Consider the following 26475-nt stretch of genomic DNA (forward strand, 5'->3'; position numbering starts at 1 on the left):
GTTCGGTTTTTTGGTTTGTCACTGCAGACAGCCTGGCTAGGGGGGGGCGGGGCTTTCTGCAGCACCGGAAGTGACCTTCTGCTGCCCCAGAAGTGACATTTTCATGAACCACATGAACTGGTTCATGAACCAGGGCAAGTTCATGAAAGTTTGTGGTTCACGAAATGCGACAAACCACGAACTGCACGGTTCAGTATTTTCCCAGTTCATGCTCACCTCTAGTCTTTACCATAGATATTAGGGAAAATTCATAGAGCGTCAGGCAGAAGTAATGTTATATCCTCACCAAAGTCCACCCTCCCCAGACACCCTCCTCAAAATCTTCTGACATTTGCTGAGGCATTTAAAAAAGCTGCAGTGATAGCACAACATTGCCAATTTTGTCTTTTCTCTTATAAATTTGAGGCAAGCCATTCACTGATTTCAGAGGAAGGGTGGAATTAGGTCTGTACTTGATTAGTTGCTGAGGCATCTCAATATTTAATAGAAGCCTGAAGGAAATGTTCTACTCATGTATCACTGCCACTTACAAATGAGCATACCACGAACTCTATAAAATGCCAAATGTTTGTCATATATTTCACTGCAGTCCAAATTCCTGTCAGACACTCCTTATTTCTAATGTATAACAAGAAGTGAAGTTAATGATTATAAAAATGCTGTCTGAAGTCACATGGGATTAGTTAATTTAATTAGGGAGTTGTTTATGTAAGTCCTCAGAAAACATAAAAGGGAGCAAGGAGCATAAGCAGCCCAGGAATAGATTCCCCCCCCACATCTATATGAATTGATTGTCTTTCAGAGGGCGCAGCTCAGATGAATATATAAATTAAAAACACATTGGAGAAGTTGAAACACGTGTTGTCATTAGGAGGTCCTGAGGAGTTTGCTTGGCTGCTTAAACTAGCATGCACAAAATTACGAGGCATTGACAGGCCTGCTTCTGGTTACATTAGGACATTACACTTGCTGGTAGGCTAAAGATGCCTGAAATTGTTTTGCAAGCCATAATATAAAACCGATATGCTGCCATCCTATGCTAGGAAGATATGGGAGGCTGAATTGGAAAGAAAACCAGAAAGTAGCGTGCAAATGTATAATAAATATGTTTATTTTGTTTTTTGTCAGGATCTCAAATATGAGAATTAAATATAGCTGTATTATAAAACCAATTTGAAAGCTTCTTCCTTTGGAGTCAATAGAAACATTGTTTTGAGTGTAACTTCTTCATTTCAATGGGATGAAATCTGTACCATACACTCAAGGGATCCTCCTTACGAAACACAGGACCCATGCCTATATAGACTCAGAAAGCCTTCCAGAAGACACTGAGATGGTGCAATGATTGGCAGAAAGTGAAATGGTCAGACATGGCAATCTGGATGATCTTGTTTGGTATGTAGATGAGATTTGCTAACTGGTTGGATGGTGTCCATGTCAGGTACATTGTCACTTTATTCCTTTACTGCTCCTTCCATTTCTTGTTTCCTAGAGAAATTAAATCAGATATTAAGGAACTGCCAGAATGTCATTCTGGAAGGGTATCCATTATTGGCAATCCTGTGGTTTAGATTTAAGATGAAAACTTCTTTACCATCCATGCCATTTTCCCCAACTGAAATGGCTCAGGGTCAGTAGGCCATTTACTCCGCTGGGAAACTTAAACGTACATGTGGAGCAAATAGCAGCTCTCTGGAGGCATTTTAGATTTAGGAAAAGCCCCCTCTCCTCACACATGATGGTCCTGGTCTGCTGTTTCCACACATCCTTAAAGGAACAGCCCACTCACTGAATGCTGGTGGCTTTTCCTTTTCACTCCAGACATCTCTGTTTTGAAAATAGTTGCAGGCTGTTTGGCTCCATTTTTTTGGGCACCTTTTCTGGGAACGCACTTTTCAGCAGTCCCCAAAAAGGCACCGAAAAAAATGGAAGCCTAACAGCCTGCAACCGTTTTCAAAATGAAGACATCTGGAGTGAAGGGGAAAAGCCAGCAGCATTTGGTGAATTGGCCGTCCCTTTAAGGACCTGTGGAAATGGCCTAAATCAAGTTTTCTGTAGGAACTCCCTGCACGATTTGCTTGACAGTCCCTTGGGGCAAACCTGGGGATGGATCCATGAACAGTATATAATGAAGGTAGGTTCACAGACAACTTCAGTCCTCACAAGCATTGTCTCCCAATGGTGGGACAGGATTTCTGTTCTCCTGTTTAGGTCACCGTAGCCGTACTTTGCATCCATCCTCCATTTCACTGTGCTTCTGTTTCATGTTGCAACTTATGTTAGTGGATGTTCTGAGCAGCAAGTTTTTGTTACCCTTTAGTATCTCAGTCAGATTTTGGACTTCAGGCAAGTCTAAGCAATTTCTAAATGGCTCTTTATTCATTTCTTTTAAACATTTGTTGGCCACTCTTTGCTGACTGAGGTAACATATCACAACATGAAAAGGTACTAGCAAGCCTCAATATAAATAATGATTAAAGCAGCAAATTTAATTTATTTATTTACTTCACGTACCTCACATTTCCACCCCAGTGGGGACCCACAGTATTCTCCCCATCACCATTTTTTTCCTCACAACAACTCCCTGAAGTAGGTTAGGCTGAGGGCCAAGCTACACATGACGAATGACACTTGAACAGTAAGTGTATTTCTCCCTGTTCACTTCCCCTCCAATCAATCCACTTGCCGTTCAAGTGTCATTCGTCATGTGTAGCTTGGCCCTGAGACTGGCCCAAGGTCATCCAGCAAGTTTCCATGGTAAAGCGGGGATTTGAATCCAAGCCTCCCAGATGCTAGTCTGACACTCTTACACTACACAACACTGGTAAAAATAGCAGTAAAATGATAAAGCAGGAGATAAAATACGAGCTGCTACAAAATGAAGGTAATGGAGGTTGGAGAAACACTTAGTAGAATGCTTGGCATGAAAAAAGGGTTTTTTCAGGTGTCCTCAAGTTTAACAAGTTAAGCTCAGGGCTGCCTGTCTGCCCAGCTGTGTCATCGAGGCAGCCCCAGCCCTGGTGGATGTCCAGCTCCTGCCCTCTATCAGGGAGTTAGGGTCTTTGCTCTCTAGGGGATAAAGAGCGCATGTGCTGGCTGCCAGGGGCAAGGAAGACAGGTGGCATCCTCCTCCCTCTCCTACCACCTCCCTGTGGCATTGGGGGGACGTGAGGATGGTAGACTCCAGTGTGCTCTGTGGGTCTTGCCCTATTGCTGAGGGCAAGGAGGATAGGCAGTGTCTTCCCACCATGCTGCACATAGGTGAGGAGGGAGAGCACTACCTTCATGCCTCTCCATGGGGGGGGGGAATTTGGACACCCTGGCATCCTTTTCTAAGGCACCCAAAATTCTTGGGATGGACCTAAGTTTTTCAGGCTCCCTTACCCTCCCAGTGGGAGGGGGGAGGACCCAGCACTCACCTTCCTTGGTCTTCCAGGAAATGACATCATCACACAGGGGCCGGGAGTGCTCCCACGCTTTGCAGTGGGCCTATTTGGGCCCGCTGTGAAGTGTGGGAGTGCACCCGGGAGGCCTTTTCCCTTTCCTTCCCCCACCCCGCCAACCAAGTGAGTGGTGGCAGGGGTGGAGGGTGGGAGCGGGGAATCCCTTGCCTCAGCTGGGGGACCTGGGATCCCTATCTGGACCTGTCTAGTCTCCATTCTGCCATTGAAGTGCTACCACTTAAAAAGCTCTGTCTTTAGTTGCTACCTGCCATATCTTAGAAAACAGGGACATACAGAACAGGGTCTCTGGTGGTAATGTTAGCTGATGTTTAGGTTTGTGTGGAGGCAGGAGGCTCTATCTTAGGGCCAAGCTACACATGACGAATGACACTTGAACGGCAAGTGGATTGAGTGGAGGGCAAGTGAACAGGGAGAAATACACTTGCCGTTCAAGTGTCATTCGTCATGTGTAGCTTGGCCCTTAGTTGACCACTTTGGACTTTAAAATGAAGAAATAATACTTTGATTTAGACCTAGAAATGAACTAATAGGAGGCTCTTTTCAAAGAAGCTAGATGCATTCTGTGTATCTTATACCCTTAATAATTTTGCTGCTGTGTTCTGAACTAGGTTTGAGAATGTGGATAGCTGGGGCATTAAAAAAACTGGATTGCCTTTCAAAGAAAAGACCTAATGTATAAATACTATTGAATTAACGGTTCATCAGCCATCAACTTGACAAGGATTTGGCAAAGGACATAATTCACTTGTGTCATCCTTTTGCCATCCAAGTCAGGGCGTGTGTGTGTGGGGTCACTCACAACAGAGAATGTGGCCTTAGGGTGAATAGCAGAGAAGTTACATCATATATACAAATACAGTTAGTTACGGTATTTCTTAGAAACAATCAGGGGTGCGTGTTTCAAGCTGGCAGAGACCACACAATGAGGAAGCAATCACACTGAAATGGTTGTGAAACAATAATAACTACAAAACTGTGTTTCATTTCTCATGCATGGAGATCATATTCTCTAAGAGATGGTTTTAGGTGACCCTTGATAGCATATATAACATTGGAAGGTGAACAAGTGAATGAACCTGAGAAGTGTTATTAGGTCCAGTGATTGTGCTGTCAGAGTAAATACGGGGACAGAGTTGGCATCTTAGAGCAGAACCACAAGTGACAAAAGGCACAGGTTGGACACTTGTCAGCTTCCCTCAAGTTTTGATGGGAAATGTAGGCATCCTGGTCTCGCAGCTTGGCTCTCCGACTGCTGTCCAATGGACTTTTCAACTGTCACTTGTCCAACATTCCGCCAAGCTGCCTACATTTTCCATCAAAACTTGAGGGAAGCTGACGAGTGTCCAATTTGTGCCTTTTGTCACTTGTGGTTCTGCTCTCAGTTTATTGTAGGGTCTGGTCCCAGAGCCCTTGTCAGTGCGGGAAAGTACATTATTACGAGTGAGAAGTTGTTTAAGGTTAGAAAAGGCTTGCCTCCCAATGCTTGCAAGAGAAGAGTAACTTTGTCCAGTATAGGTCACTGATGATGTGCTGAACAGGTTTGAGCTGAGAGCTGTTATGTGACCACCAGTGGTCTATTGTTTCTTTTGGGCCTGTCTTGTAGCAGGTTATCCCATGATATCATTCTGGCTTTGTCAATCGGTTTCCTTACTACATCAGGTGGGTACTGTAGTTCCAAAAATGTCTGCTGTAGATTTTGCACATGAGAATCTGTCAGAGGGATTGGAACAGATGTGGTTTGTAATATAGATCTTGGCTGTAGATGTTGTAGATATGTATGCCGATTGGTAGGTTTCCAGTGAAGGCAGTTCTTAAGCATCCATCATGTATTCGTACAGTGGTGTCTAGAAAATGTACTTCCTGTGTGGACTGATTCATAGTCAGGTTGATGGAGGGGTTGAAATTACTGAAAGCCTGGTGAAATTCCTCCAGTGCTTCTTTCCCATGTGTCCAGATGATGAAAATGTTATCAATAAATCTCAAGTACAGGAAGGGTTTTAGCAGGTGGTTGATTAGAAAGCCCTGTTCCAAGTCAGTCATGAAAATGTTGGTGTATTTTGGTGTCATGTGAGTGCTCGTGGTTGTGCCATTGATCTGAAGGAATAAATCTTCACCAAATCTGAAGTAGTTGCAGGTGAGGACAAACCGGCAGAACTTTGTAGTGAGGTTAGTTGTGGTATTGCTAGTGATGATGCTCCTAATGGTTTGTAGTCCATCTATGTGGGGGATGGTGGTGTATAGAGACTCAACATCCATGGTAGCCAAATTAGCATTACCTGTAAGACTATCAACAGATTGTACTTTTCTCAGGAAGTCTGTGGTGTCTCACACATAACTGGGGGCATTAATGGCATAGGGCCTGGGAATGGAGTCTGTGTACCCAGACACCCCAGCAGTGATGGTCCCTACGCCCAAGAACTGGTCATCCTTGGTTGCCAGGTTTGTGTATTTTGGGCAGAAGATAGAATTATCCGGTCAAGGTTCCTGTGATGTGTCCATATAGATTTGTTCCTCTATGTGTTTGGGTAATTCCTTTAAAATCCTGTCTAGTTTTCTTTGGTATTCTTGAGTGAGGTCTGAGGTTAGTCTTTTGTAGAAACTAGTACTGGAGAGCTGTCTTTCAGCCTCTTGAATGTAGTCAGATTAGTTCTTTATGTTGTGGGAGATGATATTTCTCGATCATGTCAGTTTGGGCTTGGTGGTGAAAGCATTGTATGCAGAGCTCTAATATGGCATTGTAACCATTGGGGATGGTGGTCTATGTAGAGTCTTTCTTCCTGTAGTGTTGGGAGGACAGTGTGTTGTCCATTGGAAGGTTGGAGAGATGGCAGTTGGTCAGCAAGAGGTTGTGAAGATGTTGCCTGTCCATGCATGTTCTGTTCTGAGGCTTGACGGAAATACTCCTTCAGATGCAGATGGTGTGTTTTACAATAAATTATTGGGGGAAATGTGTTTCCTGTTGAAACATCACTCAACTGCAGTAATGTCTGTGATCATGTGACAATGATATTGAAGAATCCAGACAAACATTTAACTTAACAAAATGAACCCAACCGGAATAAAAATTTCTGTGCACAACCCTATTTTCAAGCACAGCTTATTGGAATCAAAATAGTGGCAGGTCTGTCAAGTTGATACCCGGAGTAGAGAGTTTCTATACAGAAAGGCCCCTTCCACTCCGCTTGCTCTAATCCTGTTCCTCTCTACCCTTACCTACTATTAGAGATGAGTTCTCTAACTTCTATCTGCTCTGGTCTTCTAAGCCAGCATAAGCAGAACAAAGAGTGATTAGGAAAGGGTTGTAAATGAGTCTTATGACCTTTTAAATGTGAACAAATTTCGATTCTACCATTAGCTTTCATGGTCTAGAGCCCCTTTAGAATTTTGTTTTTGAAATAGGCTGATCAAATAGCCATAAAATGCAGCCGTAAAAGTTAAGACGTAATTATGTAGAGAAGACTGGAATGTTGTAAATCACTTTGGATCCCCACTAAGGAGAAATGTAGGGTATAAACAAAGTGAATAAAATAAAATGAATTGAAATCTAATGAAGAAAAGTGCAGCGATCACTCACAATGCCCATGATTGGTGCTAACAAATTCTTCAGATTTGCTAAGTTTCTTCATTTGCTTTGAATTTTATAATTACAGCTCTCATTGAGTGGCAATGGAAATGGAAGTCCCCACAGTTGTAGAGTTGTGGACAGAAAAACTCCATTCCTGAATCCACTACTTAGTTGAATCAGAGATGAAATGTAGGGCATAAACAGGCAGTAGTTGAAACCAGGAGTCGCAGAGTGATAGCAATACCCATGTGATAAGACTTTTTGGCCATAAAATGGCACAAGGATGTCTGATGCTCACGATGAATTTCAACAGAAAACAGTGAGGCAATTTGATCAGGAGATCACCTCATATGGATGTGAGGAAGTTCAGCTGAGGTAAGTTTTCCTGGTGGCCATGTTTGCGTCATACTGTAATTACAGGAGGTGGACTTCCTTTTTTTTCTGAATTTGATCTTCCTCATCAATTCCATTGCCAGAAAACATGAAGTGGTGGTTTGTTGAGCTTAGCTATAATTGTCTTCCTGCTCAAGCCTCATTGTAAACCACATTCCATGGATCATTGTGTCTTTTATCTATTTCTCTCCCCCTCACTCTGAAGTGTGAAGAAAGAAAGAAATGGTCTGTGTATGTAGGAGTTTCATTGTTTCATCCTTTACCTAGGCTGTTTTCACACGGCTCAGCATAGTGCTAAACTCACAGAATGAAGGTGTCTTCATGGCGTAATTTCTGACATCATCGTGCCACAAAAACGGAATCGTGGCGTGATGACGTCAGAAATCGCCCCATGAAGATGCCCTCGTTCCATGAGTTTAGTGCTATGCCGAGATGTGTGAAGACGGCCCTAAATCCTCAGTTCTCTGACTTCTTTTTAAAAAACGTATGCCTTCCATGAAAGAAAAAAATTGAATTATTTTTCCAATGTTGAGGAGCCCTTACTCTCTTGGGCTGTTTCCGCAGATGTTGGATAATCCACTTTCAATACGCTTTCGTGAACATTTGTAACTGCTTTTCCATGTGCGGAACAAAAAATCCACTTCCAAAGGATTGCTAAAGTGCATTGAAAGTGCATTATTCAACGTGTGTGGAAATGGCCATGGTCAAAGTTGGTACGGCTACCACAGGAGATAAGTTTTATCCAAAGCACTCTAGAGAACAAAAAGGAATATGATTTGAACTAGTCTCTAAATTGCTCAGAAGAGGAAAAAAAACCAAATTGTTGACAGAGTATCAGTTACTACTGGCAAACCACAAGGAGATGCTGGGGGGCTGGGACAGTTGCATCGGCATCAACCAACATGCGATGTCACTTCTAATGCAAAACTGGCAGTGATGTCATAGCATCGTGACAACACAGTAGGATTGGCGCAAAACTCTATGATTTAACTCTATGATTTAACTTTATGGTTTAACTCTATGGTTTGGGGCAAACTATAGAACATCGCCCCGACATGATGGCATTACTTCTGGTTTTGCACCAGAAGTGATGTCATGCATCGGTAAAACTCCAGTGAGCCCTGTCATCCCCCCCCCCCCCCCACTGGCTTGTGAAGTGGCAGTGGGGTACAGTGGCTGATGCTGGGAGGCTTTCCAAATTGTTGCATTCCAGAGAGAAATGTGATAAAGAGGAATTAAGAGAATTTCTTCTTATTGTGCTCCCGCATCTCAGCATACCAGCCACTGCATGCAACAAAGGTTTGTTACAATAAAAACGTGTTATTCTTTAAGGAGCTCCAAAACTCCTGTTTCTCTTTGCTGCTATAGTGTAACCCAGCTACTCCTTTGGGACAATTATCAAGGAAGAGAACTAATTCCAAAGGAAGGGAAGGCAACTCTGTGCTGCAAACAGAGCTGTTTTCATGGCTGCAGATGTATTTCATGCAAAAGCAAATATGTCATACTTTTTTGAGCATTGAGTGAGACTATGATTTATACACAACTTTTGTTCTTGGAAGAAGGAAGTGGGAAGCTTTTTCTTTTTTAAAAGTTCTTTGCTCAACCAGGGAAATCTGTCGACTGTTCAGTCCTGTGTTCTATTTGTATTCTATGTAACTATAATGATCTTCATGAGATTTCTCTCCCTCGCCAGAGACAGAGAAAGGTGGCTTAACGTAAATACAATAGGTGGTATTTTATTTAACACTCCTCCCCTCCGAGTGCTAGAATATATCACCAAATGGCAGCTGTTCTTCAGTCTGCTGAATCATCTTTCAAAGGGAAATGTGCAAACGGCATTCGTTCACTGTGACACAGGAGGATTATTTCCTGCATTCATGCAAATCGCTGTTTGTTTTGGATGCTTCACCCTTTGCTCTTTCAATTGCAATGTCAAGCTGCTTTCTGATAACAAGGGGCCCAAAGAGTTAGCTTAGGTTCAACTGGGAACTTTTAACAATGAGGCAGAGCAAACAGGGTGCCTCTGAGTAGTGGTATGAGATGCTTGATGGGCGGCCTTCATGCCACTTCCTTCAGAGCAGGCCTATTTGAAAGATTCATGCCTTAGTAAGATTCTGATGACATTTAAAATAGCAGGAGACAAAAATCCAGAAAGTGTTAGGGGTATGCTGCTCCAAGAAAAAATTATAATTTTGAACTAGGGATTCAGGAGGGTGGTTATTTTGTACCATGTCTGTTGATTTTCAGGTAGAACATTACCAGTTCAGGATTCACGTTGATGGTGTTTTAATTTTTTTTTTAAATTTAACTGAGCAGTAGACGGTTGATGGTGCCATTATTTTTTTTTACTACTTCCTAGTTATCAGTGGTTTATATAATTAGAGACATTGAGGGGACTTATTGCTACAACTGCCACAGGTCTTACTTTTGGGGCTCAAAACACCCTCTTCCCTAAAAAGAACAGCACTTTTAAAAATTTTAAAAAAATCTGCCTGTGATCTCTATCATCAGTATATCTAATTCTCAACATGACCACGTCTATGGATACTTAGATCCAGAGACTGGTGTCATTGGTAGATCTTTCTCCAAACATGAAAAAAGCCCCAAGTTTGCAGAAAAATGGAAAAGCTAAATAAATAAATAAATTGGGGGAGTTAAATCCCCCCCCAATGATAAAAGGAGAGCCTGTAACTTTAAGAAATGGATTCTTTCAGTGACCATTGCTAGGCAGCCACAACACTATTGTCAGCCTTCGTAATACTTGGTTTCTCTTATTAAATGCAGGGGAGAAGGCAGGGCCCTTTCCCGGACTCTTTTGACCTTTGAGACAGGGCCCATCAGCAACCACTGAGCTACTTGCTACCACTTGATTTGCATGATTTACTTAGGCCCAGATTCTTTCCACTGTTAGGGTTCCCATTCCCCCAGTGGGGGTTGGGGACTCCAGTCCCCACTCCGAGCCTTGCCTCCTTTGCCCTCTCTCACCTGGCTGGAGGGGGGGGGGGAAGGTGCGGGAACAGGCCCAAGGTACCCCGCAGCATGCTCCTGCCCGCTCTAGAGCACTTCTGTATTTTGCTGGGAATTATGTAATTCCCGACATGATGTGGAAGTGTTCTGGAGCGCATGCTCGCAAGTTAAGTCTCCAGATCACCCATCCACATCCCCTGCCTCCCACTTCCATTCCTGAAGGGCCTGGCTACCCTATCTACTTTTCATCAGCCTAACCTACCTTAATGGAGTATTATAAGGATAAAATGGAGAAGAGAATGATGGAAGCTGCTTTGGTCCCCATTGTGGAGAAAAGCAGGTTATCAATGAAGTAAATAAATAATAAATATAGCTGAAACTGGGGGGGGGGGCAGATAGAAGGTTGGGAAGGAGAGAAGGAAGCAGGGAAAAGTGAGGATATGAGGGCTGTCAGGAGGAGGGAAAGAAGAAAATAGTGTGGGGAGGAGATACAGGCAGGGCCAGCGCCTCCATTGAGGTAGGTCTGACAACTGCCTCCAGCACTGAGGTGCCGGAGGGGGTGCCAGGGGCGAAAGCGCACGCTGCGGAGCTGGCGGCAGCAGTGCGTGGGCGGCTGAGCAGGAGGTATGGGAAGCCACCCGTGTGCCGCCCCGGCCACCTGCCATGCCTGGCCCACAGCTGTTGCAGCCTCCCAACCCTCCCATGCTGCTATCGCCAGCACGCACTCCTGGCCGGGAGCAGCAGCCATGGGCCAGGTGCGGCAAGCATCCAGGGTGGCGCACTGAGCAATGGAGCAGGAGGGCTGGGAGGACGCACATGAACCTCCCCAGCCACCGCCCATGCCTGGCTGGGAGTGCACGCCAGCGGTGGCAGTGCAGGGCAGTTTGAGCGGGCAGCCCTCCTGCCCAGCCGCCCACTGCCCTGCAATCTGGGTGCACGCACATGCTTTGTGCTTGTGTATGAGGAGGCAAGAGCAGACCTGAAGCTGCCCCCAGCCTCAGGCACCAGAAACCCTGGCACCGGCCCTGGATACAGGGGGAAATGAGGTATCTGTGAGTCCTCTCTGGTTCCTGACTGCACAGCTGGATCCAGTTCAGTGGCCCCCAACAACTTGGACAGAGTTTTCTTAGAAGTTGCCATATGGCAGGAAGACAGATAAAGGTAGGTTGGCTGGTGGATGAGAAGGAAGCAGGAAAATGGAGAAACTACGGGGGCTTTGGGGGAAAGGAAAAAGGAAGTGGGGGGGGGAAGAGGAAATAGAATGCCCCTGCAAGTCCTTGTAGGTCCTCCACTTGTATATCTCTATATCTCTACATTTGATGCTAAAAATAAGATACAAAAGTTTTACTCTTTTGATGTATTACTCTTTTGGCTCAGGTTTGGCAAGCAATGCTTGTATCAATTGGAGGAAACAATAGGGAGAATAGCAATCCTGCTCCTGTAAGCCTCTTTATGCGAAGATGGTGTGACTTCTCTTTTCTCTTCACCTATCTTACAGGGCCGTAAAAGAAACACAAGCTGACAGAAACCATGTGCATTTTGTAATGTGTCCCTAAGGTCTGTTGACTGTAGTGGAGAGTGCTGTCAAGTCATAGCTGACATGGCAATGCCTGGTGGGGTATTCAAGGAAAACGAATAGAGGCAGTTTGCTGTTGCCTGCCTCTGCCACCCTGGTCTTTGTTGGAGGTCCCCCATCCAATTACTAACCAAGGCTGACCCTGCTTAGTTTCTGAAATCTGACAAGATGTGGCTTGCCTGGGCTATCCAAGTCATGGCACCCTAAGATCTAAGCCTCATCTATTACTCCCAAAATGATAAGCAGCTCATGTTACCCTTCAGGATGACAACCCATGGACACCCAGACTCACCCTGAATCTGGGAGGTCCACAGGTTGAGAAATCCTGCCGTAGATAGAGTACTGCGTGCTAAAAGAGGAAGTGTGAGTAACTCATGCTTCTTGATTTCCTGGTCCCTCTGTTCTTCTGGCAGTCATGCAAAGGGGTAGTAGTTGGTCCAGAACGGTAGCAGGATTAACTTTCAACGAGGAGAAGGAAATGGAGAGATGTAAAGGAGTGGTAAAAATTAAGTGTCCCGCGTTGCCTTTTTTCAAAGATCCACAGGGACGTAGTACACTTCTGGGACAGGTTAGAAGAGTGTACCTTGTCTCCGTCTTGAAAGGAGCTTTTAAGAGAATAGAAATAGTGCTGACTCCTATGTGATCAATCCTTTAATGGGTTTGGGCTCTGGCAGCTTGACCTTGCTAGCCTCTGCTGCCATCTACAAAAAGTTGTTAACATTTATTTATTTAGATATGTATACCCTGCTTTTCTGCAGCTCATGAGCTACTGCTTGCAAAAGCAGAACCATGCTAAGTACTTTTTCCTTTCACGTAATTGGATTCAGCCCTTTATAGCAGATATGTGGCAAGATATTGACCACTTGACATCACCTGGTTGCCCAGCCAGGAGGATTCTGGGCCGTTTGTTCAGTTCCTAAGACTTGTCGTGTCTGTAGTTCCTCTGCTGTTTAGCAGAGGTGGGCACAGACCGGGAAAAACCCATGGTCCGTGGGACCATGGTCCGTGGCATTTCACAGACCATGGACCACGAACTTTTCATGGTCCAGTGCCAGTTCGTGAACCAACTGGTTTGTTGGTCTGGGCTGGTGCCGGGAGCGCTTTAACCCTCCATTGCTCCAGCTCACTGGCAGGTCCGCCAGTCAGCTGTAGCAAGCAGAGATTTAAATGTTAAAGTACTTCTGGTGCCACTTGCCAGCAGCGCTGGGAGCATTCTAACCTGCCTTGCTCCAGCTCACTGGCAGGTTCCCCCAGTCAGCTGGAGCAAGGAGGGGATTTAAATGTTAAAGTACTTCTGGCACCACTTGCCAGCAGCGCTGGGAGCATTCTAACCCCTCATCTTGCTCCAGCTGACTGGCAGCCCATCAGTCAGCTGGAGCAAAGGGGGGATTTAAATGTTAAAGTGCTCCCGGCGCTGCTTGCCAGTGAGGTGGGGAGGCTTTAATGGACCACGGACCAACAGACCTGTGTCCCATGGCCCGCTGGTTCATGAATGCCGAACCGGCCCTATCCATGTTAAATTTTGGTCCATTTTCCAGTCCGTGCTCACCACTACCTCTGAGACAACAGGGAGTGCCTAGTGGCACCTGACCAAATCATGTTTAATTTTGACTTGACTGAGACTTCTTGACTCTAAAGCAAAGCAGAAGAGCCTACCTGCCTCAAGACATTTGTCCTGTCCTGGCTTGAAACATTCAACATATATACTCTGGCCTGCTGTACTGATGTTCACATCAGCTGTGGACCTATGATCGTACAAAACATAACCTCACATGAAGGGTTACATTGCCCAATCTCACTCACTACCTTTTATACGATTTGCACTTCCACACAGTAAGCTTAAAGAGATAATTAGCACAATCCTTCAGCGTGTTTCTGAATAAGGAAAGCTTGCTTGAGCAGGGGAGTGCTAGCAAACCATAGACAAAAGAATTTTTGTGTTTAGTATATTGCGAGAATCGATCAAAGGGCTTTTCTTGCCAGCATATCTGGGGATTCTCAGGGAGGCACCCATGAGCAACTGGGAAGAGGAAGTTGCACTTCCTCCTATACGCCCACATGACAGATGACTGGCAAGGGTGGCATTTGCTCAGGTGTCGATGCTGGACTTACTCATGCTGTTACTGCTCTCAAATTCTCCTTCAGTCTGGCAGCTAGACAGTGTGCCAAGATTATTGTCAATCTTTCATAATCTAAGTAATAAAGGGCATCATAGCAGAGATGGGTGACATAAATGTACACATATTTTTCTGGAAATGTCAGTACCTTGAAGTGAAAGGAGTAGATGCAAATATCTATTCTTAAGAGTTAGAATTTCTTGCTTTTGAACCTACAAAGTCCACTAAATTATGTCAACGTAAATTTGAAGCAAATGGACCTTTCTTAGGGGCATGTTGAAAATAGGAGAAATCAAGTGGACCATCTACTTTCATTACTGTTTTCAACTTAAGCTGTTTAAGAGACTGTTAGAACACAGAATTATGATTGGGAAGACTCATACGACCATGGAAGCTCATGGGTGACCTTGGGCTAGTCACTTTCTCTCAGCCTAACCTAATGTACAGGATTTGTTGTGAGGATAAAATAGAGGAGATCAACAACATTTGATTTATATGTGTGGCATGAATAACAACAACAACAACAACAACAACATTTGATTTATATACTGCCCTTCAAGACAGCTTAACGCCACTCTCAGAGTGGTTTACAAAGTGTGTTATTATTCCTCATGACAATTACCTCATTATTCCTCATGACAATCACAAGTATTGTGTGACTGCATTTGAGAGTATTATTTCCTCTCTCCAAACAAGATTTCTTGAGCTTCAATCAAACAAAAGACATACCTTCCAGCAACACCAACTTTTATTTTACACAGAAGAAATGAGCTGATATTCCAGTTTCATAAAACGAACAATGAGATAACTGCATGATATAAAGTTCCTTTCTACACCATCATCACTAATCTCTAGTGTGAAAAACGCCTCAACCATCTGACATTCATTGCTTTGAAATAAGCAGGGAAAGATTTGACATTTCATTTATTTAATCATCTCTGGGATATTCGCCCTGCTCTTCAGCCAAAAATTGGCTCCTGAAAAGGCTTTCAGAAATGTAAAATCCAGATATAAATAAAATAGAATAAAAGGTGCTAAGGGAAGTAATTCTTATGTCTGAATCCACAAGGATGATGGTTGAATGTCTTCCATTTCTTTCCTCTGTCCTCAGAAATGGCAGTTGGTAACTAGAAGAAGAGGGCTTATCAGAGATACCTGGATCCTTTGAAGAAAGGGTGCCTCCCCTGGTGCGAATAGACACTTCATCTTGGAAGTAGCCCTTGTCACAAGAAGTAACTGGTTCCTTCTAAGGGCCAAGCTACAAGTGACGAATGAAACTTGAATGGCAAGTGGATTCAGTGGAGGGCAAGTGAACAGGGAGAAATACACTTGCAGTTCAAGTGTCATTCATCATGTGTAGCTTGGGGCCAAGCTACACATGACGAAAGACACTTGCCTGGCAAGTGGATTGAGTGGAGGGCAAGTGAACAGGGAGAAATACACTTGCCATTCAAGTGTCATTTGTCACTTGTAGCTTGACCCTTTCTGATATGTCATCACTTGCCAGTTGACTGCTAAATTCATTTATTTTGTGTATTTGGGAATCACGTATACAATGATTAATCTGTCTGACATTAAGTTTTCAAGAATGAGGTCTCAGGTGATTCTTGTTGAGGAGTTGAGGAGTGTTCTAAAGCTCTGTAGAAAGATTCCTGTCTCAGGCCCCTCCTTCCCCACCTCCCGGCCCACTGCGATTTGCTGTGCTGTGGTTTCAGGGGGAAAATAGTAAAGTCAAAAATACAAGCTATGCACAAAATCTTGTTACAATCACGTTTCTTATGTTCTCAGAGTTAGGCCCACAGCATATTTTGAGGCAATAACTCTTATTAGGATAAGAAAACGAAACCTTAATAATAATCACCTCCCTCAAATAAAAAATCTTCTCTTTCTCTCAATGAGATCGGCCAGCGTTTTTGGTGCCCTGTACTTCCCTCTTTGGCCTTGCTATTTTTGTTTGTTTTAGTATTTTCCTGCTGTTTTGATTTGTTACAAGTCTAGGGCTTATGAGAAGCTCAAACAGTGCCTCTCTTCCTGAACCGCCTACCTTCACTAAGCCACAGAGCATGCTGCTATCTGGCTTTTCATGTACCATCTTGAAAATATGCATTAATATTCCATGCTGAAAGGATAACATTAATTAACTGCCTCTCCAAGCAGTGGTGGGAGAAAAAAATAACAGTGATGTTGGTTTCGTGAAAACACGGAAGTGACATTGCGATGTAGCCAATGTTGTTCACACCCCCATTTTCATGCACCCAAACCTCCCACTGTGAATTTGCGTTTGTAGCTCCATGGGTCCCCATTCTCAGTGGTTTCTGGAAAGGCTGCAGACCACTTAGAAAATACTGTCTTTGATCTACATCCCTTCAGGTTTGGCGATGCTCACTAGGTTAACATCTTCTCCAATAAGGTTCTGCACAGTGCATATTCTATTGCACAACACCTGGCACTAATCAGTATCCACTACAATAAGAAATGATAATACTGATATCATCTTCAATACAACTGAAGTTGGAGGGAGAGAGGAAGGTATCTGTATTATACAAGTCTCCTGGGCAGTTTAAATGGCCCTGCGGCTTGCAAGCAGCAGGTCCTTTTAAAGTATCAGCTGGCAGGTGGCAAGGGGGGGATCTACAGGAAAAGTTTATATGGCCATTCCCCTGGGGAAATGTCCATTTAAACTGCCTCTTTACGACCCAACTGAACCAGTAGACCAGTTTGTGGAAGTTCGTGGAAACAAATTTCCATGAACCACTGGTTCGCGGACCACAAACCAGCCTGGTTCGTGCGGTTTTTTGGGTTGTAATTCGATTCGTGCCCATCTCTAGTCAGAAATCGGATGGAAAAACTGCCAGCGTTCCATGACTGGTGTGCTATTTTTAGGATATGGGGAAACGGCCGGGGTAAATACAGGCAGGCAATTTCCAAGGGTGTTTTCCAGCTGATAAGGCACTGTTTACAATTTGCATCTTTTGACAAACTTTTGCAACTTAAAATGTACAAATTGAGTGACTGAAGCATTTCCTTGATAGGAGATGTGGCAGAAAACGTTTTACCCATTTTAGTTCTGTGTTCGGCTGCAGGTAATGGCATGAGACATGGACCAGAAAGAGACTGGCACCTTGAATTATTATTATTATTATTATTATTATTATTATTATTATTATTAACAACAAGTGTTGTTATTATTATTCTCACAATACAGGTGGGCAGCTGTGGCTGAAAAGAGTGTCTTATACAAGGTCACTGGCTGAGCTCATGACAGTAGTGGGATTCAAACCAACAGAGGGCTGACTCACAGCCAAACCACTTAACCACTATGCTACAGCAGCTCTCAGATCAAACATCTGCTTTATTCTATTTATTTATTTACGTTATTTATAGTCAGCCTTTCTTACCGGAACTCAAGTAGCAGTGATTATTACAATAAGAATCATAAAAAGGAAGTCAGGATGGAGGCCAATTAATAGCATTTCTCAATGAAGCAGGCCCATGTTGAGTGGGGTGCTCTGACACAAACCTGGCAATTTCCCCCCAAGCGGTGCCTGTCATCACATGTTACATGACAGGAATAAGCAAACGGCTGTCATTTTTTAAGCTATCCTGGCATATTTGTGTTTCAGTAGCACAATAGTCAGGGCTGCCAAATGTCAAGAGAAGAAAGAATGCCAGACCAAAAAAAAAATCCCTCCTGAACTGTCAGTAGGCCTTTAATAACTCTTGGATGTGCTAAACCAGCAGGCAATGAAGAGATTAACATTCTAAACCTGCTAATGTTTGCGTGTCATCCAGCTGTTGTGAAAAGCATAGCTACATAAGCCAGTTGGAAAACTGACAGTCCTAAAATGGATGATTTTCCAGTCTTCTGAAGGGGGACTGTTGATTCAAGAATAATGCAGAATAAGACACCTGAGATTCCCATAGGATTGTAAGGATAGATTTACTACCTTTTTCTAGCATGGCTCCAATGCTTTTCCCAGATACAGAAGCCCTTTCCAGACATTGCAGTCATTTATTCCAGGAGCCCATTGCTATGTATGGATGTGAAAGTTGGACAGTGAAGAACGCTGACAGGAAAATTTTTTGATTCATTTGAAATGTGGTGCTGGAAGAGAGTTTTGCGGATACCATGGACAGCCGAAAAGACAAATAAGTGGGTGCTAGATCAAATAAAACCTGAATTCTTCCTAGAAGCTAAAATGACAAAACTGAGGCTATCATGCTTTGGCCACATCATGAGAAGACAAGGTTCTCTGGAAAAGTCAATAATTCTAGGAAATGTGGAAGGCAGTAGGAAAAGAGGAAGATCTAAAATGAGATGGCTTGACTCAATAAAGGAAGCCACACCCTCCAGTTTGCAGGATTTGAGCAAGTCTGTTAAAGATAGGACACTTTGGAGATCTTTCCTTCATAGGGTAGCTGTAGGTTGGAGGTGACTTGATGGCACATAACATGCACACATCAAGTGTGCAGAATGTTACCATGTGCTGTTTACAATGCTCCTGTGCTGGGTATACACATATGGTAAATACATGCATTGCTACTGTTCATACAACAAGGGGACTGTACATACTGGAATATTTGCAGGTATTCTGCACCTTCAAGTTCTGTGGGTTCAAGAAATGATCCCCAGTTGCTCAGATCAATTCTCCTCCACTTGTTTCCGACCTTGGTTCTAATTCTCCCTTAAGGTAAAGGTAGTCCTCTGTGCAAGCACCGAGTCATTACTGACCCATGGGGTGATGTTGCATCACAACGTTTTCTTGGCAGACTTTTTGTTTCAGGGTGGTTTGCCATTGCCTTCCCCAGTCATCTACAATTTACCCCCAGGAAACTGGGTACTCATTTCTCCCTTATCTCAAGCCAAAACTGACAACACATGCGAGATGCATTTTTCCCTTCCTTTGCTCTGTTGTTATAGGGCGTAGCAGGGATAAGAGGGAGCGTATGGGGCATTGAGATATCATTTGGGAGTAAGAGGAAAAGAAAGGTTGACTGCTAATATCTCATATCTTGGGTCCACCTCTCCCATTAGGAACCCTCCCGCCCCCTTCTTATCTTTGCAAGACCTGCTGCTGGTTCCTGGCCCTAGGTAGCATAACTTTCTTCCATCAGAAGGAGGGCCTTCAGGATTGTGGTGCCCTCCCTCTGGCATGCATTGTCAGAAGATACTTGTGGCCAGTAGGACTTGTTGACATTTCAGAGATCTTGTAAGGCAGAACTCTTCTGGCGAGCTTTTGACTCTTTACATTTCTTTATTATGAGGCATAGTTGACTTCCCTGCTACTGTAATTAATGCAATATTGATGTTTTTCTGTAGAGTTTTATGGTCTCGGGCTAGGATTAGTGTGGTTTTATGTATTTTGTATGATGTTGTAAGTTTGGATTTTATTGCATTTTTATGTCTTGTTGATTTTAATTGATGTACTAGATTATAGATGTGAATCTTTTCGAGCTCTTAACCAAAGAGTGGTGGAGAGTGCCTCCAAGTCATAGCTGACTTATGGCGACCCCTGGTGGGGTTTTCATGGCAAGAGACTAACAGAGGTGGTTTGCCATTGCCTGCCTCTGCAGCACTGGTCTTCGTTGGAGGTCTCTCATCTAATTCCTAACCAAGGCTGACCCTGGTTAGCTTCCGAGATATGAGATCAGACTCACCTGAGCAATCCAGGTCAGGGCTAAACAAAGAGAAATGGCATTAAACAAACAAACAAACAAACAAAACAAAACAAACAAACAAACAAACAAAATATAATATAATATAATATAATATAATATAATATAATATAATATAATATAATATAATATAATATAATATAATATAATATAATATAATATAATATAATATCTATTGTCAGAACTGTACAGACCCGATAAGCAGTCCAGTTCTGACTCCTTAAGTTGCCAATCAGTAAATTACTTTCTATCTAAAGACCCCACATGGCCTGGCTTTCTTTCCATCATTTGTCAAAGGTATACCATCCCGGATGACCTGTTAGGGGTCTCAGCTAACAACCTCCCACTTAAGGAGTGGATCTACAAGTCAGATGCAGTGATGGATCGGCTATCAATATCAAAATCTAAGGCAGCTCCTTGGTATAAACTAATCAAATTTAACTATTTAAGATCTCCCTACCTAGCCAGTATTTCTCATTACAACCTCAGAGTGTCTTTCACTGCTCTGTGCTTCCAGATGATGCAGACAGCTCTTTTGGCAGGGCGTTATTCTCACACCCCTATGGAACATTGCACCTGCATTTGTGGATTACCTACAGTGGAGAACCTTTCCCACTATCTACTTTATTGTTCATTATATAGTGTACCCAGAGCTAAATTTTTGGCTAGAATCCTATCAGTGACAAACACACACTCTGAAATTGAGAAGATTGTGTTTTTATTATCTGACGCTGATAATCATGTGTCCTATAGAGCAGGGGTGGCCAACCTTGCTTAATGTAAGAGCCACATAGAATAAACGTCAGATGTTTGAGAGCCACAAGACATGATGCACTGAAGTGACTTCAGATGAAGAGGCAACTTTGGGGGAGTGTCCTGAAAGTGACATCACAGGAAGAGGTTGGGTTTTGGTGCCGTATGTTGGAAGTGACATCATTGGAAGGGGTGGAGCTTGGGAAGAGCCATCACCTGACCTTTGACTTAGAAGTGACATCACAAAAGTGACATCACATCCTTGCTAGGCTTCACCCCCAAAGTCCCCAGTTATTTTCTGAGTCAGAACTGGTAACCCCAACATTTTTATTGAAAATATGAAAGACATGGAAAGAAAGAAGGAAAGCAAGGGAAGGGAGGGAAATAAACTAAACTAAAATGTATGGCCACAGCGATAGAGACCTCCAGGAGCCACACAATATGTCTAGAAGAGCCTCATGTGGCTCCCAAGCCTCAGTTTGGCCACCCCTGCTATAGAGTCTCTCAGTTTGCACTTGCAGCCAAAAAGATAAGATCTAAGGTGGTACTGAATGAGGCTGTTTCATGATGCCTGGGATAGTTTGGCATACTGTATTGTTTTAATTAATTTTAGTAACCTATACAAACTGTTATAATGGATTTAAGTGTTTATTAGTTAATGTTTGGTGAGTTGTGACGGCCTATGGCTACAGACAATAAACTCTTTGAACTTTGAATATAGCAAAGTCACATTACTTGCCAGGGCGGCTAGAATTTTATCCCCCGTCTTGCCAGCTTTGGGGAGCCCAGCCACCAAGAGGGCAGAAACTTGAAAACACACCCATACAATATTAGAACAAAGGCTGAGGGAGAATGTACACTTTTGCTATCTTGATAGTATAAAAAAGGAATGAAGTAAAAGCTAACAAAAATTATTTAGTGATATCAGGGGTGTAGAACAGTTTGTTCAGTGACAGAAGGGCAGTATTAATTACACTTAAATAAGTGTTTATAATTCAATTAGTTAAGCAAACTACTTTTGAGGACTGAGATTAGTAATTCCTCATTACGAGGTACAATACCTCAGCTGTTATAAAAATAGGAGACGTTTGCTTTTAATAATTTCTCCTTTTTCAGAAGCAGCAATACAATAGCAAAAAATTAGGAGCTTTCCCTTCCAGCAAGATGTTTTCCAATGAACAAAGAAAAATTCAAGGCAGGCATAAGAGAATAACTGTGGTAAAAGCTAGCGAAGGGATTCCCTGATCTATCAAAAAGTGTAAACAACCTTAGGTATTAAGAAAATCTTGCTTATTTCTCTAGATTAGGGAATTTCCTGATGAATCCTTAGTTATACCTTGCGTGGGTGGGGGATTTTTTCATCCTAAAAAGCATCAGCTATTTATTTTTTTAAGTGGAAGGTTCTCGCTAACTATTATGGGGAATATTTGGGGAAATCATAGGTCACATGGGTTCAGTGAGTGAGTGATCTGATCTGAACATTTACTCCATGCTTGATTTGCAGCATTTTATTGTCAAAAGCAAGCAAGCAAGCTACTGGTAATATTCTTTATTTCTCTTTATTTTCTCTCCACTGTCATATGGAGTTCATCAGGTAAGTAAGGTAAGGTCTACAATGCACGGCTCTCCTGCATCAAGTGATTAAATGTTGGCCATCGTCCATGTGCATTGTAGACCTTTGGGTTGGGGAAATGACCATTGTAGACCTTTAGGGTCAGGGGAATGTGGATATTCTTTGTGCCCTTGAAAAAGTGTAAAATATGAAACGGGTTGAGTGAGCTGGCTTCCCTGTTGGGCTCTTTAGGGGCCTTGCACCTCCAGGATGCAGTATCTGACCAGTAAAGGGAAGAATATCGGAAGAGGACATTAGCACCTTCATATCTACAGAATTTGGGGTACTTATCTGATGAACTCCATACGACAGTGGTTGTCACTTTAAGACCTTACTCCGGCGGCTTGCAAAAGAAAGAGAAATAAAGAATTTGGTCAGCATTGGATTATGTTATGGAAGAATGGCAATGTATATATATCAAATCTTTGATACTGGATGAATTTTGTTACCATAGGAATTATTGGAAGAACTGTTGATATGTGCAGATTGTAATGATTGGTATTTTACAATTGATCTGTAGACTACAGAGATCAATTCCCCCAGAGATCCAGACGAGTTAGCCGTGTTAATCTGTAGTTGCAAAATAGTAGAGAGTTCAGTAGCACCTTTATGACTAACCAACTTATTTGTAAAATAAGCTTTCAAGAACCACAGCTCTCTTCGTCAGATGCATCTCTCTACTATTTTGCAACCCCCCCAGAGAAAATAGATGCTTTGGAAGGTGGATTCTATGGCATTATAGCCAGCTAATGTCCCCACCCCACCCCCAGATGTCCAGGAATTTCCTAACCTAGACCTGGCATCTTTAGATGGGCCTTGTGAAGAGTTGTTTGTCCTTTTACTTCTTGCTTCAGCAATCCTAAGGAGGTCAGCTGAGAAAAGTCAATGCAGCTTACTCTCAGGAAAGTATTATGAGGATTACACCCTTAATTAGAGATGGGCACAAATCGAATTACGACCCAAAATAACTGCACGAACCATGCTGGTTCGCAGTTTGCTCGTGGATGCTCGTTTCCACGAACTTGCATGAACTGGTTCATTTGGGTCATAAAAGGGCTGTTTAAATGGCCATTTCCCCAGGGAAATGATGGCGGCCATCTGAGGGGTGCGAAGGCCGTTTTCGGCCTCCTCTACCGCCCTGCAGGCCCACGCAGTGGCGGAAGAGGCCAAAAACGGCCTTCCTGCCCCTCGTGGGAGGAAGGGGAGGACGCCGTGGGCCCGCAGGGCAAGGTAAGTGTGGGGCTGGGAGGGTGGGAGTGGGGGCTGAGGTTTGGGCAGTTTAAAGGGCCCTGCTGCTTGCAAGTGGCAGGACCATTTAAACTATCAGCTGGTAGGTGGCAAGGGGGGGATCCCCCTGCCGCCTGCCAGCTGATAGTTTAAAGGCATCTGCCACTTGCAAGGCAGAAAAGGGCCCTTTAAACTGTCAAATGCTAAGTGGCTAGAAAGGGGCATTTAAACCCCATGAACCACAAACTGGTTCGTAAACTGGCCCCAGTTTGTACCAGTTTGTGGTTCCTGGTTCGTGAAAATCCATGATCCATGAACCTCATGGTTCAGTTTTTTTGTGGTTCATGCCCATCTCTACCCTTAATACCTTCACCTTGAGATCCTAAGAAGGAGGTTAAAACCATTTACACCTGAAGTCCGTTCCTGAGATGTGACAATTCTGGTCACTAGAGGAAAAGTTTTAGTTGTGTCCACGGAAACCTGATTGTATTTTAAATTGACAAATAACTTCTAGGCAACTCTTGCATAGCATATAGTAAACTGGGCCTAATGGGAGCAGATTTCAATGGACCTTCTAATGAAAATACCCTTCCTTCACAGTGTTTACCCAGAAAACAGTTGTGTAGGAGTTCATTAGATAACATGCCATAGGGAATTTCCTCATGGCAAGCTTTTTATCTTCATTTACAATGCATCTGAGAACTAAATAGACAATTTTATGACTGTTTTACTTTAAAACCCCCTAGGATTACTGTCATTGAGTCCAGAAAGACGGCTGCCTCTTCTGCTTCAATTATATAGTTAAGTATTGAGGAAGCAAAACTTATCCTAGGTACAGGAACCAACATTAGAAGTTGTCAAGGATAACATTTGAGGGTGAGGGAGAGAAATGCAAATGCAAATAGTAAACATGCAAGCACCACTTTGTACTGGAAATGCTAACCCTTTCCTTGCTTTCCATATAGTTGTATAATGAGAAGAAATGGGAGTCGGGGTCGGTTGGTTATAGACAGCGTTTGCTTCCTTTGGTTTTCCAGAGATTTATTTAGTGCATTTATTTATTGAATCCTGACTGAGTTCCTTCTTCCAAGGAATTCAGTCAGGATGGCATGTGGTTTCCTTCTCTTCCACTATATTTTCACAACAACCCTGTAAGGCAGCTTAGATTGAGAGAGAGTAACTGGTCCAAGGTTACCCAGTGAGCTTTATGGCAGAATAATGTCCCCCAGATCCTTTTCCTGCCAGGTCAATTGGTAGGGTTTTGCCCATTTACAAAAAGTCTGTGTCAGGCTTTGCGAGTCTGGGTCCGTGTATATCCTAGCCAATCAAGGGAGGTGTTAGGAGAGGTACTTAAGTAGTCTTTGTTTGCAATCAGTGTCCTGTACTGAAGGGAAATTGAACCCTGCCTAAGTGTTGCACATCAACCACCAATAAATCCCTAATTTAACTAGTGGGAGCCACTGCTTGGAGAAAAAAAAATGTCCTGTCCCTTTAATAGAAGCTTAATGGGATGTTATTTACCAGATGGTTCTATTTATCTCCATGCCATGAAAAGTTTTCTCCATTGCCACACATTAATCCTTTGCTAAAGGGGTCAGACTTTTTTTCTCCTGCTTTTTGGTTACTTTTAAATTTAACCAGTTTACGGATGTCTTCACTGAGTGATTGTTTTTATTAGGCACGCTGCTCTCTTTTTGCTAGCTTTTTAGTTGATCTCCTAGTTTTATAAGTTCTTAAGGTAGTATATTGTTACTGCTTGTTTTATTGTATATATACTGATCTTTAAAATAAATTGACTTCTGGCCTTGCTCTATGTAAATTATTGTTACTTTTAAATTTATAATTTGGCAGTTTTTCTATGTTTTATTTTGCCTTGCAAAAGCCAAATTTGGCAGAGGTTTTGTGGCATATAAATGCTAAAAATAAATCCAATAGATGAAAACTTTCTCAATGGTAAGAAAAAACTTCACCTGTTAATTTGCTTTTGCTATACATTTTTTAATAGCATCAGAACTTGCTGTGTAATTTTGGTGAAACACCAGATAGCATGTGTATATTCCCAGAGATGAGATGAGACTCCAGAGTTCCAAGTTGTATAAAGTTCACAAACAGCCATAGATGTGTGGTCAGGAAACTGTTTTCTGGATTGAGATGGAGTCCAATAACCCGTGCCCTTTTGTGGAGGGTGAACTGTTCAGTGGTAGACAAGGGCCGATTGACAATTAAAGCCACTGGGGAATGTCCTGGTAGGCCAATGGCCTGAGGGACTGTCTTCCTGCCAGAGCTACCCCAGCCCTGAGAGAGGTGAGAAACAAGGCAACCCCTCATGAGGTAGGCAGAAGTTGTTGCTGCTACCACCATCACCACTACCACAAGCTGGTGGCCCGCTCTTTCTGTGTTATTGCCACAGGCTAGTGGTCCTTGCTATGCACAAGGCAGGCTGGAGCTCCTCCTCCTTCCCTCAGTTGGGGGCTGAGAACCAGGGCTCTTTTGGCCTCCCAGTCTGCCTGTGGTGGCTGAGCACAAACTTGCACGCAGGCAGTTCCCGGCTCAATCCTTCTACGCCTCATTAAGGTTGAGTAAGTCTTCTGTTTGAAAAGTTACAGAGCTAATGCTTTTTAGTGAAGGCAACACTGAGGAACATAGACTAATGATCTCATGTTGTTTCATATGTTTGCCTCCCCACATAGGAGTTGCTCAAATTCCCCTTAGAGTGATATGTGGGAAGTGTAAAGGATGCACTAACCCTTCATATTTTTTATTGTCACCACTTCCTCCTGAGGTGAAATGTCACTCGTAGAGCTAATTGCATATAAGAACTTGAGCCTGCTTGGAATCCTGGTGCTCATACCATACAGGGATTCTTAAAAAAATATGTCATATTGGTGGTCTCAGTAAGGCTAAGACATAGGAGGAGCTACAGAGCACCACTCTAGAAAATTCCAGGGTTCTATTTCAAGAACAGTTTGAACTTCCAGACTGAATCTGTAGACATCTCTAGTGTGTCATCTATTCTCATGATGCACAGAAGTGGGTTGACTGTAGGTTCCACTGACCACAATAGTTGTTCCCTAATCTGATAAATCTGTTCATAGATTCAGAGAAATCCTAGGGTTAGCTTACTC

The sequence above is a fragment of the Eublepharis macularius genome, chromosome 9 (genome assembly GCF_028583425.1).
Source record: "Eublepharis macularius isolate TG4126 chromosome 9, MPM_Emac_v1.0, whole genome shotgun sequence".
NCBI classification, from domain to species: domain Eukaryota; kingdom Metazoa; phylum Chordata; class Lepidosauria; order Squamata; family Eublepharidae; genus Eublepharis; species Eublepharis macularius.